The sequence below is a fragment of the Bombina bombina genome, chromosome 5 (genome assembly GCF_027579735.1).
Source record: "Bombina bombina isolate aBomBom1 chromosome 5, aBomBom1.pri, whole genome shotgun sequence".
NCBI classification, from domain to species: domain Eukaryota; kingdom Metazoa; phylum Chordata; class Amphibia; order Anura; family Bombinatoridae; genus Bombina; species Bombina bombina.
In genome coordinates, this window is record NC_069503.1 from 111493569 (window position 1) to 111499988 (window position 6420).

Sequence of the window (6420 nt, forward strand, 5' to 3'; positions counted from 1 at the left end):
TATCAAAAGGATGATATTGTAAATAATATTTTCTAAATCTCATTTACAAAAGCCCCAGATTTAAAGTGCTCCTGTGCACCTCAATTTCTCTCATATACATGTGATAGAATACAAACACGACACATGAATATACAGATCTGTCATCATACTGTCCAGTTTACACAACCATTCACCACCAAAGCACCCCCAGTGTTGTTTATTAATATGTCAGTGTTAGGAGTTGGACATTTGATTTACATAGAGGAGGAAATAATTACATTTACAGAATAAAGGAGTCTTTATATGAATAGACTTAGAAAATTATATAAATAGAACATCAGTCTCAAATGATTGACATCTGGGAGATATATTTAATGCGCACATCATGTGGATAAACCTTTTCTTATAGCAATAGATGGTTAGCATAGTACATGTTATATACCAGAGGAATTACTGAGAGGAAACTGATTTTATTTCATTAGACACAATATCAGTAACCGGTACATACGTGATCATAATCAGTTTAATTTAAATGGCTACTATAACCTACATGTATACTGGGTATGTAATATGTGTGTCATGTTCTGTAACTTGATATTATGTCTGTTAGATGTTTTCATGTTAGTAAGAAGCCACAGGAACTGATAATAGCACATACTGTATATATAAAGGGAACATTATATGTCTGATAAATCCCTTTTGTATCAAGAGCACAAGTGTTAGGTTTATTTATACCATTGTGTGCATATATCATGTAATGCTGCTTTTTACTATATAATGAGATACAATGTTTTTTCATGCAAATAAAAAGTGATTGCAATCCAGACCAGTATTTTGTGTTTTTTGTATAATTATAAACACAATATCACAGAATAATTAGGAAAACGTCATCAAAGACAGAAGCCAAATCTGTCAATGAAAGTTAAACGCTGATAATTCAGATAGAGCAGGGATTTTACCCAACTTTCCAATTTACTTCTGTTATCTAATTTGCTTTGTTCTTTTGGTATCCTTTGTTATAGAGTAAACCTAGGAGGCTGATATTATATGAGCTTAGGGGTGTGCACATGTATTTAGAACTCTGTGCAGCAGTGTTTGTAACTATGTATAACAGCTATAAATGTTCTTGCAAACTCTGCTGTCTGAAGACACGTGCACGCTCCTGAGTTCACCCTGGATTACCGTTTAACAAAGGATACTAATAGAACTAAGCAAAATGGATAATAAATGAAAATTGGAAAGTTGTTTGAAATGTTATGTTCTATCCAATCCATTTAAGTTTAATTTTAACGTTACTGTCCCTTTAACAGTACATAAAACAATATCAAATTTAATCCCTGACCTTCACCAGCCCAGATTATTAATCACCAGCAAGACTTTATACACAGACATTTTCTGTTACTTAAATCATACTTAAAGGGATAGGAAATTACACTTTCATGATTCAGATAGAATGTGTAATTTTATGACACTTTTAATTTCACTTCTGTTATCAAACTTATGTACTACTAAGAGCTGACTGCTGGCTACACACGTGTCTCTTGTCATTGGCTCACCATATATGTTCATCTAGCTCCCAGTAGTACATTGCTGCTCTATAGCTGACTTTGCAGGAGTTAAATGAACAGTCTACACCTTAGTCATCTTAAAGTCTTACCTTAAATTAAGCTGCAAATTAGCCTCCTGCATCTTTTCTATATCATGCAGTAGGAACAGTAAAAAGTTTTCTCTTGCAAGGTGTATCCAGTCCACGGATTCATCCATTACTTGTGTGATATTCTCATACCCTACAGGAAGTGGCAAAGAGAGCACACAGCAGAGCTGTCCATATAGCTCCCCCTCTAGCTCCACCCCCCAGTCATTGTCTTTGCCGGCTCTAAGCACTAGGGTCTCTCTACAGGAGGGTAAAGTGAATGTGGTGTTAGAATTGTAGTTTTATATCTTCAATCAAAAGTTTGTTATTTTTAAATGGTACTGGTTTGTACTATTTACTCTCTGGCAGAAAAAAGATGAAGAATTCTGCTGAGAGGAAGATGATTTTAGCATGTTGTAACTAAAATCCATTGCTGTTCCCACACAGGACTGAGGAGTACCAGAAAACTTCAGTTGGGGGGAACAGTTTGCAGGCTTGACTGCAATGAGATATGTTCAGTCATTTATTTCTAGACAAGACTGAGATAATGCTAGAAGACTGACAATATCCCCATGTGGGGAGGGTAAGCTATGTTCTGAGACTTAGTAAATAATTGAATGCTTACATAGCAGGGCTAATTATGCTGGTTGACACTTATTCAGGGCAATCGATTATTTGTTTAAGAAATACTCATTGGGAGACAATTTTAAAGCACTTTGGAGTGTTTTCTGGGGTTATTAACCACATGGCTAAAATTTATTCACTTAGAAGTGATTTTTGTAGGCCTTACAACTCCGGAGTGGAGTGGGAGGGGCCTAATTTCGCGCCTCAGATGCGCAGTTAGGATTGCTTCACATGGAGAGTCCTGCTGCTGTTTGAGGACTTTAAAGAAGCTTTATTCCCCCAAATCTGATCCCTAAGGGCAGGTAGGGCCACAGAAGTGCTGTGGCAGGGTGCTGTAGTTAATTAACCGGTTGTTGGCTTTAGGCTGCTCCGGTTTGGGCATTAAGGGGTTAATCTTTCTGCAACTTGTGGTGCAATCTTATTAAGGCCTTAGGTACATACTGTGAAAATTTCAAAAGGATTGCTGCATTTTTCCCTGTTTTGTAAAATTGTGTGCTCTTTTTATCTCTTAAAGGCACAGTAACGTTTTTTTTCAAATTGTTTTTTTTATTTGATTAAAGTGATTTCCAAGCCTGTTTGTGTATACTACTAGTCTGTTAAACATGTCTGACACTAAGGAAAATCCATATTCAATGTGTTTAGAAGCCATGGTGGAACCCCCTCTCAGAATGTGTCCCAATTGCACTAATATGTCTATACACTTTAAAGATCATATTGTTTCACTTAAAAGTGTGGCCCTAGATGATTCTTAAACTGAAGGTAATGAAGATAGTCCGTCTACCTCTCCCCATGTGTCACAACCAGTTACGCCCGCTCAAGCGATGCCTAGTACCTCTAGTGCGTCTGCCCCTATTACATTGCAACAACTAGCGGCAGTCATGGATAATTCCCTTGCGGACTTTCTATCTAAACTGCCAGTTTTCCCTGCAAAGCGCGATAGCTCTGTTTTAAGAACAGATTATGAGCAGTCTGAAGCTTTGGTAGCCTTATCTGATGTACCCTCACAACGCTCTGAAATGGAGGTGAGGGATTTGATGTCTGAAGGAGAAATTTCCGACTCAGTAAAGGTTTCTCATCAGGCAGAGTCAGATACATTGGCGTTTAAATTCAAATTAGAACACCTCCGCGTATTACTCAGGGAGGTATTAGCTACTCTGGATGATTGTGACCCTATGGTGGTCCCAGAGAAATTGTGTAAAATGGACAAGTACCTAGAGGTTCCCGTATACACTGATGCATTTCCGGTCCCTAAGAGGGTTGCGGATATTGTTACTAGGGAGTGGGATAGACCAGGTGTCCCTTTTGTCCCCCCCCCCCCTATTTTTAAGAAAATGTTCCCCATAACTGACCCCATGCGGGACTCATGGCAAACGGTCCCTAAGGTAGAGGGGGCTGTTTCTTCACTTGCTAAATGCACAACCATACCAATCGAAGACAGTTGTGCTTTTAAAGACCCTATGGATAAAAAGTTAGAGGGTTTACTTAAGAAAATTTTTGTTCAACAAGGTTTTCTTCTCCAACCTATTGCCTGCATTATTCCTGTAACTACTGCAGCTGCTTTCTGGTTCGAGGCGCTGGAGGACTCGCTCCAGACGGAGACCTCATACAATGAAATTATGGATAGAATTAAGGCTCTAAAGCTGGCTAATTCTTTTATCACAGATGCCGCTTTGCAATTAGCCAAGTTAGCTGCAAAAAATTCAGGTTTCGTCATTATGGCGCGCAGAGCGCTTTGGCTCAAGTCCTGGTCGTCCGATGTGTCGTAAAAATTCAAATGATTAAATATCCCTTTCAAAGGAAAGACCCTCTTCGGGCCAGAATTGAAAGAGATTATTTCAGAAATCACCGGGGGAAAGGGCCATGCTTTCCCTCAGGACAAGCCCTTCAAAGCTAATTTTCACTCCTTTCGTAATTTCAGGAACGGTCTCGCTTCAGCCTCTACGGCTGCAAAGCAAGAGGGTAACGCTTCACAGCCCAAGGCAACCTGGAAGCCTTACCAGGGCTGGAACAAGGGTAAACAGGCCAAAAAGCCTGCAGCTGCTACCAAGACAGCATGAAGGGGTAGCCCCCGATCCGGGACCGGATCTAGTAGGGGGCAGACTCTCTCTCTTCGCTCAGGCCTGGGCAAGAGATGTTCATGATCCCTGGGCATTAGAGATTGTTTCCCAGGGATATCGTCTAGAATTCAAGGACTCCCCTCCAAGGGGAAGGTTCCACATTTCTCGTCTGTCTACAGACCAGACAAAGAAAGAGGCGTTCTTACGCTGTGTAGAAGATCTACATACGATGGGAGTGATATACCCAGTTCCAATGGCAGAACAAGGACTGGGTTTTTACTTAAACCTGTTTGTGGTTCCCAAAAAAGAAGGAACTTTCAGACCAATCCTGGATCTAAAAATTCTAAACAGATTCCTCAGAGTCCCATCATTCAAGATGGAGACCATTCGGACAATCTTACCTATGATCTAGGAAGGTCAATATATGACTACCGTGGATCTAAAGGATGCGTACCTGCACATTCCTATCCACAAAGATCATCATCAGTTTCTCAGGTTCGCTTTTCTAGACAAGCATTACCAGTTCGTGGCTCTTCCATTCGGGTTAGCCACTGCTCCCAAAATTTTCACAAAGGTACTAAGGTCCCTTCTGGCGGTTCTAAGACCGCGGGGCATAGCAGTGGCGCCTTATTTGGACGACATCTTAATTCAGGCGCCGTCTTTTCAAAGAGCCAAGTCTCACACGGAGATTGTATTGGCCTTTCTGAGGTCTCACGGGGGGAAGGTGAACGTCAAAAAGAGTTCTCTATCCCCACTCACAAGGGTTCCCTTCCTAGGAACTCTGATAGATTTGGTAGAAATAAAAATATTTCTGACGGAGGTCAGAAAGTTAAAACTTTTAACTACTTGCCGAGTTCTTCATTCCATTCCTCAGCCATCTGTAGCTCAGTGCATGGAGGCAATCGGATTAATGGTAGCGGTAATGGACATAGTCCCTTTTGCTCGGATACATCTCAGACCACTGCAACTATGCATGCTCAAACAGTGGAATGGGGATTATGCAGATTTGTCTCCTCAAATACAGTTGGACCAGGGGACCAGAGATTCTCTTCTCTGGTGGTTGTCTCAGGATCACCTGTCTCAGGGAATATGTTTCCGCAGACCAGAGTGGATCATTGTAACGACCGACGCCAGTCTGTTAGGCTGGGGTGCCGTCTGGGACTCCCTGAAAGCTCAGGGCTTATGGTCTCGGGAAGAAGGTCTTCTCCCGATAAACATTCTGGAACTGAGGGCGATATTCAACGCACTTCAAGCATGGCTTCAACTAGCTGTGGCCAAATTCATCAGATTTCAGTCGGACAACATCATGACTGTAGCTTACATCAATCATCAGGGGGGAACAAAGAGTTCCCTAGCGATGAAGGAAGTAACCAAAATAATCAGGTGGGTGGAGGATCACTCCTGCCATCTCTCAGCAAATCACATCCCAGGAGTAGACAACAGGGAGGCGGATTTTCTAAGTCGTCAGACTTTTCACCCGGGGGAGTGGGAACTCCACCCGGAGGTATTTGCCCAGCTGACTCAGCTATGGGGCACTCCAGAGTTGGATCTGATGGGGTCCCGTCAGAACACCAAACTTCCTCTCTACGGATCCAGGTCCCGGGACCCCAAGGTGGTACTGATAGATGCTCTAGCAGCGCCTTGGTCCTTCAATCTGGCTTATGTTTTCCCACCGTTTCCTCTTCTCCCTCGTCTGGTCTCCAGAATCAAGCAGGAGAAGGCTTCGGTGATTCTGATAGTGCCTGCGTGGCCACGCAGGACTTGGTATGCAGACCTAGTGGACATGTCATCGGTCCCACCATGGACACTGCCAATGAGGCAGGATCTTCTAATACATGGTCAATTCAAGCATCCAAATCTAGTTTCTCTACGTCTGACTGCTTGGAGATTGAACGCTTAATTCTATCAAAAGCGCGGTTTCTCTGAGTCAGTTATAGATACTCTGATTCAGGCTAGAAAGCCTGTCACCAGGAAAATCTACCATAAGATATGGCGAAAATATCTTTGTTGGTGTGAATCCAAGGGTTACTCATGGAGTAAGATTAGGATTCCCAGGATATTGTCTTTTCTCCAAGAAGGATTGGAGAAAGGATTGTCAACTAGTTCCTTAAAGGGACAGATATCTGC